Consider the following 15158-nt stretch of genomic DNA (forward strand, 5'->3'; position numbering starts at 1 on the left):
AGAGTGGTAGGCAGAGGGAGAGGGAGAAAGCAGGCTCTCTGCTGAGCAGGGAGCCCGATGCAGGGCTCGATCCCAGGACCCTGAGATCATGGCCAAAGCTGAAGGCAGCGGCTTAACCGACTGAGCCACCCAGACACCCCTGGACTTTGCTTTCTGGATGACAGCAACTATGCTTTTCTTTATCCTTACATTGCCACAACTAGTCCAGTGCCTGGCATCTGGTGGGCTCTCTATTCAGAGAAGTTACATGAATTGTTCATGGTCAGACGCCCGGTTAAGTGGCAGAGGGCTAGGATTCAATCGGTTTTCTAATTCTAAATTTTGTATATATTCTGTGTCATTATGCCACCTCCCACCTTGGGTAAAACATCTTTAAAGTCCAGTTTATTCATTGATTCAAGAAATATTTATTAATTTCCTAATATGTGCTATCCGCTGTGTAAGATAAAAGGAATAAAGTGGTAAACAGGACATTTCTTGCCTTCAGCATACTTCTAGTCTGATGAAAGACATAGCTAAATAAGGAGGCCTCTTGTAGCACAGTGTGATTAATGTCGACAGAGGTGTAAGTACATGGTAAATGAGAAAACCTATAGGAGGGGCACATAATCCAGTCACAGGGAGTCTGGAAAGGTCCTTAGAGAGAAGTGATTTCTAGGCTCAGACTGCATGAAGAGTAAGCCTCAGCAGTATGAGGTAGCTGGGAGAGTTCAAAGCACACACACACAAAAAAACATGGGCAAAGGTCTGAAAGCCTCAGAGACTGTGTCAACATAGGGAACTGAAAGTTATTCACAATTGCTGAAGTGTAAAATACCACGGTGAGAATGTGACATGAATCAGGACATTGCAGGGTTTTATGACGCTAAGGAGTTCGGACTACACCCCAAAGCCATTACAAGGCAGAGAGGAATTTCCAAGTAAAAGAATTATTTGATCAGATTAAAATCTGGACATGTCCTTTGACTACAAAGTATACCTTAGGGTTGGGTATGGCAGGGGAGAGGAAATGTTAGGAAGAAGAGAATGGAGGGAAAGAGACAAAAGTGTGTGCCACTTGAGAAAGAATGAATATTAGGTGCGGGAGCAGGCTTTAGGGCAGGGGGTGTGGGAAGGAGAAATTGCCCTGTTAGTTGTACTGAGTTTGATGAATTGGTGTGTGAATCAGAAGCTCAGGAGTGGTGCTGGGACACCAGTTACAGGTTTGAGCATGAGCATACAGAAGGTTAGTAATCCCTGGGAACACACAACCTCACCCAAGCAGGGTTAGAGGAGAGGGACAGTTTAGGGCAGGACTTGCAACCTTTAAGGGAAAGGCCAAGGATACGAAGTTCAGGGAAACTAAGAGAAGAGAGCATTCTTGGGAGGAAGGAAAGGGTCACTGGTATCAAATGCTGCCAAAGATTGAATAAAGTTAGGCGTAGTAAGAGTCCATTGCATTTTGCAATCAGGAGGCCTTTGGTGTCCTCGGTGGGAACCTGCTCTGTGAAGTAGTGGGAGCTTAAGCTGGAGTGCAGAGTAGCGGAGAGAGCAAGAGGAATGGAGAGCGTCAGTACAGACCTCTGTCAAGGAGTTTCATTTGAACTGTGAAGGAGGAAAGAGAGAAATGGTACTACTCTCTAGCTGATGGATTTGTGAAAGATGGTGCAGGCTAGAGATGCCCCCTGCAGCAGGTGCACTGCGAGAGCACAGGAAAGTCCCGGAGAAAGGGAATGGATAGAATGAGGTGCTGAGGAGGGGAGAAGGAGGGACCACGAACACAGGTGCAGGCTCTGGCCTTAGACATGTTAGCAGAAAAGGAAATGTAAGAAAGGGGGTGGGTGCAGGTAAGCTTGTTGCCTCAGCAATAAGAAGTCTAGGGGGGTTCTTTTTTTTTTTAAGAGACTCTTTTTTTTTTCTTTTTAAAGATTTTATTTATTCATTTGACAGACAGAGACCACAAGTAGGCAGAGAGGCAGGCAGAGAGAGAGGGAGGGAAGCAGGCTTCCCACTGAGCAGAGAGCCCAATGTGGGACTCCATCCCAGGACCCTGAGATCATGACCTGAGCTGAAAGCAGAGGCTTTTAACCTACTGAGCCACCCAGGTGCCCCAGTCTAGGGGTTTCTCATCCAATGGTGTTTGTTTTTTTGGTAGCATAGGAGATGAAGTCATCTGCTGAGAGTGCAGAGGTGCTGGTGGGTAAGGGATGTGAGGAAGGGCAGGACACAAAGCTCAGCCCTGGCCCCTTTTATTCTCACTCTGTTTTTTTTTAAAGATTTTATTTATTTATTTGACAAGTAGGCAGAGAGGCAGGCAGAGAGAGAGGAAGGGAAACAGGCTCCCTGCTGAGCAGAGAGCCCGATGCGGGGCTCGATGCGGGGCTCAATCCCAGGACTCTGGGATCATGACCTGAGCTAAAGGCAGAGGCTTTAACCCACTGAGCCACCCAGGCGCCCCTATTCTCACTCTGTTCTTGCTCACCAGGCCTTCTCCTGCAAGCCCCCTGGCTTCAAGTGGCCTCTGCACAGATGAGCACAGGTTGGTAGCTTTAGCCCAAGCCTCACCTCTGAGCTTTCAGCCATCCTCCTGTTGCCTATACTTGAGCATCTCCAAGCTTCCTTCTCTGCCCTGTCCGTCCAGTTTCAGCTCAGAGCTGCCAGTAGATGACAGGAGGCTGTTAGGCAGAGCCAAGAAGTCCATCCATGTTTAATCTCATGCACTTGCAGCATGACTTCCTATGTGCAAGGCCCTATGCTAGCTTGTATGCCACCCCCCAGTTTTTTCAGATGATCTCATCTGCCTAATGGGCCTTTCCCCCATCCATTCCCAGAGTTTTAAATCCTAGCCATTGACTTAACTTCAAAAGCCATCTCTTTGTAAAGCATTCACTGATAGCCCCAGGAGGAAAAAAAAACTTCCCTCCTCCTACTCCTTCTTTATCTAAATTTTTCTTACTATTCTTATTCTCCTTCTGATACACCTGCTGGTTCACAAGTTTTACAGTGTTTTATTTCCATGACGAGGTTCTTAAGTTCTTAAAGTCAAGGCTGTTGTCAGAGGCATCTTTTCTTTTTCAGCCTAGAGCACATATCCGTTCACAAACTCATGCTATTTACTAAGGCAACATGTTATTTACTGACTAATGAATGAATGAGTTAATCCATGATGAATGACACATTCTCTGCTCTAGTGAGTCTTTACATGTCATTATCCCAATCTTCTTTCCAAGGGTAATCCTGTGCCACATCATGGATATTTGTGGGTAATTCATAAATCCGCTTCTAGCCCTAAACTCTTGTCCAAAAGAAGCTCCTGATTTTTCAGTTTCTTGCTGCATCTTTCATATGTACTAAGCAGAACGTGCTCATTTCCTACTTCCTGGTGTTTGCTGTCTAAAGCTCAGGCTGAGTGTCAATGCCACTTCCAAATGTCTTCCCTATTCTAGTCCTTACTGATCTACTCTTCCCAAATCCTCGGGAGTGTTACTGTGACTTGTCTTTTTTTTCTTAGTTTTCATTGTATACTTTGCCTCCAAAATTATATTGTAAACTTCAGGAGGTGGAGAATTGGTATATAAATGTATCACGTTTATGCTGTACTCCTCCTCCTCCCCCAGCCTCCTTCTGCAATCTGTCTCTTCTCTCCAATTCTCTATTAGTTGAGAAAACACTATCTACCACTAGAGAGCAGTAGAGAGCAGAGAGAATAAAGGTGGGAGAACAGGCCACGTAACAGAACTTGACTAAGATTTCTCTACTCTTATTTAGCTTCATAGATGTGATTTGCGTCTTTCTAGGCACTAAATTTTAAAAGAAAAGCACAAACTGTGTATCACAATGCCACGACCAGCTGGAACATGAGGACAGGCTGAAGCATCTGGGAAAAGAAAATGAAGGCTGTTCATGCTAGTGTCTTTAAATTTCTAGAAAAATAGCCTGTGAAAGGATAATTAAACCTAACAGGTGTGAGCAGTGTGGAGACAGCGTTTGCCTCAAGAAGCAATTCTAAGAGTAAGCGTGTTGGGGTGGCCCCCCAGATGCCAGATAGACCTCTAACAGTAATCCTGTTGGTGGGCGCCTGGCAATTGTTTGAGCTGCACTGGGAGACAGGAATCTGCCCAATTAGGAATTTCCCAGCCTGAGGCTGGGAAAATACCTCTTCAGAATGTGGTTGAGGATGATGTGGCTTTGGGTTTGAGATGGCTGGACTAGATGATTTCTGATGGCTCTTCCAAATCTAAGATCCAAAAGTGTGTGATTTTATCTACACTTCCAATTCAGGCCTAGAGATTGGTCTGTCAAATACCCGTGCTGGGAGCTTTGTGACTTTAGTAAATGAACCAATACTTCATACTACGATAACTCGTCAAGAGTAGGGCCTTTGACCTGTATGTAGCAGGTACTGAAAGGCGACTCAGTGGTCTGGCGAGAGTGGAAAAGAGATGGGTTTTTAGAATGCTCAGAAGATTAGGGGGGCAGTAGAGACCCTTAAAAAAAGATGTGGCTATTGAAAAGAAAGGCTGTATTGACAGGGTTGTTTGTTAGAGATTAACAACAAGAGAGAAGAATGCAGGAAAGGGGGGTAGTGGTGACATATGAGGCTCTTTCTGGGTTCAAGAGATAGAGTGGTGCTGAGGTTTCATCGGGTCAAGAGAAGGGTTTGTTGCAGCAAAATAAAAAGTTAAAAGCAGAAACATCTGTGTTGCTCTGAAAGCTTGATGAAGAAAGGAAGGCAGCCACCACTTAGTCCCCTCTCACCAGGGAACTTCACCCTTGGCTCCCTACTCCCGGCTTCCCACACTCTCTCCACTTTTGCTTCTGCTTCTAATCATTTTTCTGGTCTCCTTCTTGCTCTCCCATGGTTGGTTTGTTCTCTGTCTTCACTGGACTCTGTGTCTTTCTGCATCTACCCCGGCTAAAGACTGTACTTTGTATACTTCACAGTCAGATAGACCCAGAGAGAATTCCAGATGGTTTAATGCTACTCAGTAGAGAGCTTTTCTGTTGGGCAGAGAGTATCTACCAGATCTCTGGTAAGCCTGCTAGAAAGGTACCACTCAGGAAGGCCCTGACCCTGCGCCTTCCGCTGAGCCAAGATTAGCAGGTTGTGTAAGGAAGTTCTCAAAACAGGGCTGTGGGTGGGGCAGACTCTCTGAGACTTCTAAGAAGGGGTACTGTAATTGTCGGGCTCACTGGATGAAAAAGCAGGGTGTATTCATGGTGAGTAGAGCTAAGAGCTAAAAGTGGAGCTGGAAATATTTGCCCAAGGAGTCTTATGGGAAAAGCTATGAAGGAGAAGGGCTTGATGGAAAAACAAAAAAGAGACTGAATGGGCATATCTGTGATGGTGGCTGTCTATCAACTATTGCCTCTTTTTCTGGTCCTAGCACTGCACCAGGACTCGCGTGTGTGTGTGTGTGTGTGTGTGTGTGTGTGTGTGTGTATGTGTGTAGGTGGGGAGATACTTCTTCTATAGAAGGTAATCTTGTGGGATTGTCAGCAAAGGTGCCCTGCCCTATAAGCCCAAAGTCAGTCTCTTCCTCTCTTTCTTAATTTTGTCTCTTCTGAGGATAGTATAGGAAAATAAAAATAATCAGAATTTATTTTTACTCCTTGGAAAAGCTATAGACTAGCTTCTCCTGGTCTAATCCCTGGAAATCCAGGCCAGATTTTTCAGGTCTTTCTTTGATACTGCAATCAATTCCCTATTTGCTTCAGTTAGCCAATGTCAGTACTTAGTTGCTTGCAACCAGGAAACTTTTCAAAAAAGAGAACTTTCTGAGCTTTTTGGGTGGGGACCCAACACAACCAATCATTGGTAGACGTTCGGTTGCTTAAGGGGGACAGGCACGAATTAAGTCTAGCTAAAAATAATTTAATATCTGAAAGTATGCCAGCTCACTTGTTTTAGCTGGGTGTAATGGCACAAATAACAAAAAAATTTTTGAGACAGTCAGCTTTCAAGAGAGAAAAACCTCCAATGACCTCATAGCATTTATGGCCTGCAGTTAATAACTACAAAGTGCTTAATATGTAGGTATAGGGTATGGTTCATTTCCCCCAACTCAACAATTTATCTGGATTTTCCTGATGACATCTGACCTCCTTTCCAGCATTCCAGGCAGTAATTACCCAAAGCCCTCCCCAAAGTCTCAGTCTATAAAATCCTCCTCTTAATAAGATTTAACAAGCCTTTAGTGTGCTCCTACAGCACTTCAAAGTCACACTGGCACCAGGGGAGTGTTTTTAAAACATACAATGCATAAAGGGCATTCTGGTGCTTTTTGGGCTTAAGATAAAACTGCAGAGACACAAACATCAAGTACCGTGAGCTGCAGGGAATCGAGATGCAGGGAGGAGAACAATGGTAGAAAGCTGTGGGGTCCTAAGTTTATTAAATCAAGCAAACAAACAAATACCAGGTGGACCTAGTCTGCACCAGGCAATGGGCAATTCTGAAGTGCTTCATGGTCTGAAGACCTGATTAATTTTCCAGTTGGGTCAGGCAATCATGGGTATGGCGAGGCAAAGGCTTAGTTACTCCCAATGCCCCTCTCCATACATCTAGAGCTCTCACTTCTATTCCTATTTACGTGCATTGTGGATAGGGATGACATAGTTACTTTAACATGCTCCATCTGCAAAAGTAAAATATCTACCTTCTCATAAGCTCAGAAAAGAGTTTGGAGAAAATATTTATTAACTGCTTCTGGAGGTTTTGAGAGGTTCTCTCTCAAAAGACAGTTTGACATGATTGGGGGACATACAGTAGTTCCTTTGTTGTTCTAGAACAGCACTGACCAATAGGGTAGCTGCTAGCCATATGACTATTAAAACTGAGCACAATGACCAACTGGCCTATAATAGGTTCTCTATACGTGTTTCCAAAATTGAATTGACAGAAAAACTACAGTTCCTTAGAAATGATACCTATTTATTTTTCATTATAAAAAGTTCATTAAACACAGTGGAAAAAAAACAAAAAAAGCTTGAAAAATTTTCACATGCTCATAATTTCGTTTTTAGTTATGCATAATATTTTTAAAGTTGCAATGATACTTCATGTTGTACGCTGTGTAATTATGTCCTCTGGTTAGACCTGTTGTGCAGCTAGTCTGAAGAGTTGCTCTTTCTGAAAGATTATTTGATGGGGGAGGAGGTGAAGGAACTTTTCTAAATCTTCTTTAAGCATCCTTCGCTGGTACCCTATCTTATAACAGTTACACCTGAATGGCATTTTAAGACCATCCTTTGACACGTGAAAAGCAGGAGTGTAGCTAATTTGCACTGCCAATTAAGTCCCCACGGGTAAAATCGCAACTAAAGCAGAAAAGAAAAATACGGGCATCTGGTGATGTATTTGCAAATTTCCAGAGCATTAAACCGAAGAAGCATGTGCTTCGGCCTGGCGGGCTTCCTCTCCACGCCACAGCGCCCAAGTGTCAGGTACACTTCTTCTGAGTCGTGGTATGGTGGCAGGAGCACCATGCTTCGGCCCTTCTCTTTTTTTTTTTTTTTTTTTTTAATTTTTTCAATTTATTTATTTTCAGAAAAACAGAATTCATTATTTTTTCACCACACCCAGTGCTCCATGCAATCCGTGCCCTCTATAATACCCACCACCTGGTACCCCCCCACCCCCCCCCGCCACTTCAAACCCCTCAGATTGTTTTTCAGGCTTAGGCCCTTCTCACGGATGTTGGCGAAGCCTGGAACCCGCGCCTGTGGTCCAGGCTGGAAGGGAGCGGGCGGGGGCGGGGCGAGCCGGGCGGAGGCGGGGCCCAGGGGCGCCAAGCGTACGCCTGGAGGCCCGCGCGCCGGTCACGTGCCGCACGGGCCCGGCACAAATTAATGGAGCAACCAGCTGGGAGGGGCGGCGCCATCTCGCGGACCGGCGCTACCTCGCGGAGCCCTGCCCGGCCGCCTCGCGCTCCGCCCAGTTCCCGGCGCCGGGACCCCGCAGACCGTCCTTCCGCAGGGCCTCAAGTCTCCGGTAGTGGTAGCCAGAGCCGGTGCCGGCCGTTTCATCGCCGTGGCCCCCCGACCCCAGGAGCTCTGGGAGCCCGGGTGACCGCGTAGGTCAGTTTCCGTGGCCGGTTCCTGTGTGAGTGGGTTGTCCCTCTCCCTCCCCTCCACCCAACCCGGCCTGATGCGCGGGGAAGATTTGTCAGCCCCTGGCGGGGGGTGCGCGCGTCGCCGAGGCCGGCCAGAGTCGTGCGGTGGCGATGCTGGGCTCCCAGCCCGGGTTCGGTTTCCGCGCGGCCGCTGGCTCTCCGGCGCTGCAGCGAAGTTAGTTGTTTTAAAAGTCGCAAGGTGCTGGCGTTTGTGGCGCTTCCACTCCCAGTGCTGCGACTTCGTGCTGGTGCCACATGCATTCCCTACCCAGTCTTCAGCTGCGTGCTAGCTCGGTACTTGGATGGGCGCCTCGTAACTTTTTTAGTATCCCACTACCGTGAGGGGACGATTGATTCTCCGTGGAAGTCACGAGCTGCCCATGTGACCGTCTCGCAGTGTGCCTCGTGGTTAATTCGACAAGCGTGGAGAACTCTCAAAGGGATTCAGAAACAGGATGAAAGATTGCAGCTGCACAGCAGGAACAACGATTCATTTACCCGGGGGCCCTACTGATGGGCAGAAGGCCTTGGGAGAGTTTCTGATTTAGTTAATACTCATTTTTCGTTGTCCAAGTGGTTACTTTATGCAGACTAGGTTGTGAAGTTGAGCTGTTGGCATTGTGCAATTAAGTTAAACAAGGCTGCTCCAATGTAGCAAATTTAGCTATTAGGCTCTTGTGGAGTTGATACCATAATTAGCTTTAACTTCAGTGATGCGTTTTTCCCGGACAGCTTCAGCCCCCATTGTCGTTAATGCATTCTGGATAGAGTTCGGAATATCCTCACCTCTTTGCGAAGTATTTAGAAGAGAGTTTGTTGACTTACTTTGAGGGCTGGCGATGTTCGCGGACTAATCCTGAGAACAACGCATTTTACGCAGCCAGTATTGGAGGGATAATTTCTGAATCCTCCAGTTGAAAATTTCAAGATCTGTGCGTCGATTTCAGGGTGGTTACAAGATCTACCCTCTTCTCATCTCCTAGTTCTACAGGAGGGAGAGAAAAAAGAAGAAAGCAGTTAGTACCAGTTTTAAAATTTGTCCCCTTTTTGTTTTCTCCCTGGCAGTACTGAACATTTGATATTCAAAATAGGAGTTAACTGCCGCCAAGTCCAGTAGATTTATCTGGAGCAGTTGTTTTAACGCTGTGTAGGCTTCTGCCAAGTTCTTTTTATCAGGTGACACTTAACTAAACATCTCAGCAGAAATCTTATCAGCAGAAATTTGGGGTGGGTGGCTAATCCTTGTCCCTGAAGGCCCCTCAGTCTTGGAGGTATTATTCAAGCAGGACTTATACCTGTAAATTAGAGCAGCTAGAAGTTTTTTTTTTTTTTTTTTTTTTAACTTCACTCCCTCCACTATTCCCTTAGGACAGAGGGAAGGACTTGTTTCGAATCAACAAGTAGGAGAATACAGCCAGATTGTTGTTGTTGTTGTTGTTTTTGTCTTTTTATGGATAACGTGATGCAGTGCCTGTTAAAATTTTCTACTCGTGGTTTTATTTTACAGGTATATCTGTATATTTAATCTTTTCAAGTTGGAACTCCATAGCTCTTTCGTACCTCTTCACATTACTAAAGCTGAGCTTTTGTGCTTTCTGGGTAATCACTGAGAAAAGTAGTAGAAAGTAGAAATCAGCTTAACAAATAATCTGTGAAGTAGAGAATGAGCTAGGAAGCGCACATGAGAAATTTGAAGTGGTAAGGAACCGTGTCCGTTCTTTCAAGCCAAGTCTAGTGGTGATCAGAACTTTAATCATGATTAGTAAATTCTTCCCAGTTCCTGGAAAGAAGGCAGGTGTGAGCCACGTAGGCACCCAATTATACCAGTCTTGTCAGAATTCATTAATGAAGTGTTAGAAAAGATACCATCAGGTACTCTATACAATTTATATTGATGATCATGGTGTCCTATAAGTATCTTATAGGATGCTCTTGATCCCTAGAAATGTTGGATTTTCCCTCACTTATCTGAATTAAGCCACTACAAGGTGGCCAAGTATAAAGAGTTCCAAAGCTTTTTCACTGAAGTATAGCTGACATACAGTATTATTAGTTTCGGGTGTACATCCCAGTTATTGCACAGCTCTGTACATTAAGCTATGCTTACCATGATAAATGTAGTTACTATCGGTCACCATACACAATTTTAACACTTTTAGTAAGAGGAATTCCCAAGTCACTCACTTTGAGTTCTTGTATTAGCCAGCAAATAGGAATTTCTGTGTAGTGAAAACCGCCTTTAACTGTCCATTTTCCTATCATGTGATAATGGAAAGTAACCACATGTTTTCACTTTGTGAAAGCTTTTCTTTAAAGAGAAGCTTCTGATGGTGTGGTAGATAACAGGTCAGTATTATTGTGTATACCTAATTTGATTAAGTTTGGAAGGTAATTTTCAAATGTGAAATAATCAAAATGGAAAACATTTAAATACCTTTTATCTAAAATTTAAGGAATTTTATTGTTAAAAGCTAACAAGCTCCTTGTTAGAGTGTTTTTACTATTTAGAACTGGATTTATCAAATATGTGGACTTCTCTGCCCTTTGCTCCTACAGATCCAAACTGCTTGAAACAGTAGTTAATAGTTTTTAAAATCTGTCAAGTTCCAATCCCAATCAAGGTTGCATCTAAGAGTTCTTGGTTAATGCAGCACCTAAAATGTATAACAACCTAAGGTTACTTCAAACAATTTCCAAAGCAGGGCCAATAAGCTTACATAATTTTCACAAATTTTGATTAATACTTGCAACCAAATAACGTTAAAATAAATACACAGCAAGTAGGATTATTCTTTTACCATGTTTGTAGGGCATCCAGGTCCATGTGAGTACATAACAAATATGAGAAAGAGAAAATAGTGTAAGTATGTCAAATATAAAAGTAATAATTTGGAATAAACATTTTTACATTGTCTTTAATGATTCCCAAACTTTAGTGTGACATATTACAATTTTAGCTACTTCTCTATCATTTCTCCTCCAAAGGAGGTAATGCTATCAGGGCACAAAGGCTTATTGGAAGGAAGTTGTAAAGTTTCACTGAATAAAAATTTAAGTGACTTTTAATATTTAACTTTATATTTTTATAAATTTTATAAATATAATATAAAATAAATATATAAAAATATAAATATATTTAAAAATAATATAAATATAAAAATATAAAAATAAATATATAAAAAATTATAAATTTATAAAATTTATATTTTATATAAATTTATACAAATTGCCATATTTTGGATGTCTCATTTTAGTAAATAACTTCTTTCTTTATTTAGTAAATAGCTTCTTAAAATGAAGGGATTAAGCCATAATTCAGATTTAACTTCCTTAATGCTCACAGGAACCATAACTAGAATCAGTGACCTTTAATTTTCAGAGGCTGAATTGAATTTTATGAAATGTATAACTTTGACAACATTTCATGCCTTGAATAGAAGTTCTTGATTCTGGTTGTGGCTTTATCGTCATACACTTGGCCAGTAACTTTACCTTTGTACTTTTAATTTTTTTCATCTCTAAAAATAGGGTTAGGTTAAATATAAATCTGTCTACCAATGTTGAATTTCTAAAACAATGTATTTATGTAACTGTTATTAGAAATTTGTAGGTTTTTTAAGAAAGATTTTATTTATTTGACAGCACAACCAGAGGGAGCAACAGACCTACCCTGCTGAGTAGGGTGCCCGACCTGGGGCTCAATCCTAGGGCCCTGGGATCATGACCTGAGCCAAGGGCAGACACTTAACCGACTGAGCCACCCAGGCACCCACAAATTTATAGTTTTAGTTTTGTTTATATGTGTATGTATGTGAGAACTCACTGATTATTTGCTAGGGGTTAGTAAGATTGAGGGCAAAATTTATTTTCTTGTTCTTGCCATGTTTTTACACAGTTACTTCAGTTTTTAATATTTTTCTCACATTAAGAGAATGTGATAGTGGGGGGGGAACCCCACACCATTGAGTTGCAACTATTTTGGAATGCAGTGCTAATAACTAAGCACACTACGGATTTTTATGTTAGATTTAGTTTGTAAAATATGTCCATAAATTTAATTTTTCTCATTATTCAAATTCCTACTATACACTGTTTCAAATATTATTGTAATAATACCAAGCATAAAAGCAGTATATCTGAGAATTTTAAAAATCACAACATGTAGTCAGGCTAAAATCTCAGAGTTGTCAGGGATATGGAATTTATCCACTATATTGAATGGGCATTCAGTGGCATGGACAGACTATCAAGTATGGAGATCAGTTTAATTAGGAAATTTACAGTGTTTATAAAAAATATAAATTTCCTTTCTACAAAATAATTTAGAAGCCCATCTTCCTCAGTGGACCTTGGAGGAGAGGAAACAAGGCAAAATAGTCTGGAGTCTCCCAGTTTTTGAAGCTCCCAATATTTTTTTTTTGTCTAGTTATTACCTTGAAAACATTCTCTTGGTCTTTAAAAATCTCAGTGTATTTTAAAAAGAGAGCTTGGAATTGCATGAATATGAAAAGAGCAGTTGAAAATATCCACTTGCTGATAGGCTGTGGCTCAAATCCGTTCTGATCAGTTGCATTAAGAAATCACCTTTTTAAAAAAAAAAAAAAAGATTTTATTTATTTATTTGACAGAAATCACAAGTAAGCAGAGAGGCAGGCAGAGAGAGGAGGAAGTAGTCTCCCATGGAGCAGAGAGCCTGATGCGGGGCATGATCCCAGGACTCTGGGATCATGACCTGCGCCAAAGGCAGAGGCTTTAACCCACTGAGCCACCCAGGCGCCCAAGAAATCACCTTCTTTTAAACATCAGAGACAAACCCCTTTTCTGAAATAAGCTCATGATTCCAGAAAATGTTTTTAAAAAAATCTATTCAACATCTGAATTTGGATTCTTTTGTTTTGCTTTTTTTCCCCAAAAGTTAACTATTAATCCTAGAAATTGGTTTGTGATGCATCAAATTAAACTAATGCTGAGTAATCCTAGAGTGTATTTTTTTTTTTAAGTTCTCTTTTTTTGGTATGATTTTAATTTCCTGTGGCATATGAGTGAAAACTTTGGGCACTGAGGTGGCTCAGTTGGTTAAGTCTCAGGCTCTTGGTTTTGGCTCAGGTCAAGATCTCAGGTTTGTGAGATTGAGCCCTGCGTTAGGCTCCCTGCTCCGTGCTCAGGCGGGAGTCTGCTGCAGATTTTCTCTCCCTCTCCTAGCACCCCCTCCCCCGCCATGTGCACTTGCCCTTTCTCTCTTTCTCCTCTCTCCAATAAATATTTTTAAAAAAATTAATTTTGTTATTAGGTAAAGGTGTACCACTTATATCAAAGGCATGGCCTTTAGGCCTTTCTATAGGGAGGCAGAATTGCTTTGTTCTCAGAGAAACAAATCTATGTCCATTCGTCTATCCATCTATTTAACGTTTGATTTCCTGCTATGTTCTAGGCACCTTGCTGGGTACTAGGAATACAGGAATATAGTGGGGAATACAAGGGATGTAGGACCCTTGTCTTACTCAAGTTTACAGTGTAAGGAATTGCAAAGAAATGACATGAATCCTTACAGACTGAAATGTGGCAAATACCGTGAAGGACCTAGTTGAGGTTGGGAATGGAGAGGTCAAGTCAGACCTCCTGAGAAATGTGGATAATAACTGATTTGTATATTCCAATACTTCAGAGTTCCCCTAGTTTAAAGCCTGGCTTTATTCATGAATGAGTCATCAGAGTTCAGAGCAATACCTGGAATGTGGTAGGCCGATAGTTAAGTCCCCTTGTGTGACAGTAGTGACGGGGAAGGCAGTAGTGTCCCTGGTGGTGGTAGGGAAGCTGCAGATTTGTGTGGATGTTGGACATCTTCCTAGCCCGTGCTGATGACTACCTGGATGCCTGCTGAAGGCACATGGTTTTAGATAGTGGATATTCTAAAATTCCCGTCTACATAGTCAGCCATGGATTCTTCATTATGATTCTTAAATGGATAAGTTGTCATAAAAGGTTCTTTGCCTTGGTTTGGGACAATTTCTTTGTAGCATATTTGGAAGGAACATAGAGATGATTATATTGGTCTAGTTAGTACTGCTAGCATTTTAGGAAGTTTACTCAGTTTTTAAATTATAGGTATTTTTGGAGTTGTGCAATTTTGACTGTTAGAGCTACCGAGAAATTATCTGCTATAAAATGTATTCTGTTTTCTGCTTTAATACTTATAAAATGATTTGTTCATGGAAGTAAGTTTTAAATTTATATGTGATTTTATAAACTTGCTTCCTCGGGGAGATAGAAAGTGTCAGATTCCACCCCCCCACCTCTCCTTTCTAAAGTAATAGAGGTTTATGGGAAAAAAAAAAAAAACATAGGGGAAATGCATTAGGAATTTATCTTCAAGGATATTACTTAAGTCCTAAGCTTTACAGTCAGCAAACTTCTGGAATTGACTAGGCCTTCTAATAGACTAATTAGTTTTGATGGATGTGAGGTTAAAATTGCTTTATAAATGACAGCATATCTAAGTTGCTTTAAGAATGTTTTTGAATCAGACAGGCACCTCCATTAAAACCCATGGGAGTTAGGCAGAGAACAGCAAGAGATTTACTTTCTTTTTTTCTTTTTTTAAGGTTTTATTTATTTATTTGACAGACAGAGATCACAAGTAGGCAGAGAGGTAGGCAGAGAGAGAGGAAGGGACGCAGGCTCCCTGCTGAGCAGAGAGCCCAACTCGGGGCTCCATCCCAGGATCCTGGGATCATGACCTGAGCTGAAGGCAGAGGCTTTAACCTGCTGAGCCACCCAGGTGCCCCTCTTTCTTTTTCTTTTCTTCCTGTTCTGGTGAAATTTAACTGACTTTGTTCCCTTCTTAATTTTCAAATAAAACAATCTGTATTTTATTTATCTCTTATACCCCCCTCCCCCACCATGCTTTCTTATAGTAAGAGTTCTTTCCAACCCTGTAAAGATACCTAAGACTCTTGTTTCTCTTCTGAGGAAATTGGTAGGGGTTGAATAGAGTTCTTCCTGGGTTACCTAGCCTCCCCCTTGGCCCCCTAGGCACCATCTGCCCTGCCAGTGGCCTCTGTGGCA

General features: G+C 42.2%; 1 protein-coding gene across 2 annotated transcripts in view; it reads left to right on the forward strand.

Moving 5' to 3' along the window:
• Positions 1-7660: 7660 nt before the first annotated feature.
• OSBPL1A (oxysterol binding protein like 1A) overlaps positions 7661-15158 on the forward strand; it is a 227998-nt gene continuing 220500 nt past the window's right edge. Inside the window, exon 1 of one of the 2 annotated variants that reach the window (XM_082698700.1) lies at positions 7661-8058. The gene's annotated coding sequence lies outside the window, so the exon portion shown is untranslated. The remainder of the gene's footprint in view (positions 8059-15158) is intronic. The other variant, XM_082698701.1, reaches the window with a different exon arrangement.

Source organism: Mustela nivalis, assembly GCF_964662115.1.
Source record: "Mustela nivalis genome assembly, chromosome: 14".
Classification (NCBI taxonomy): Eukaryota; Metazoa; Chordata; class Mammalia; order Carnivora; family Mustelidae; genus Mustela; species Mustela nivalis.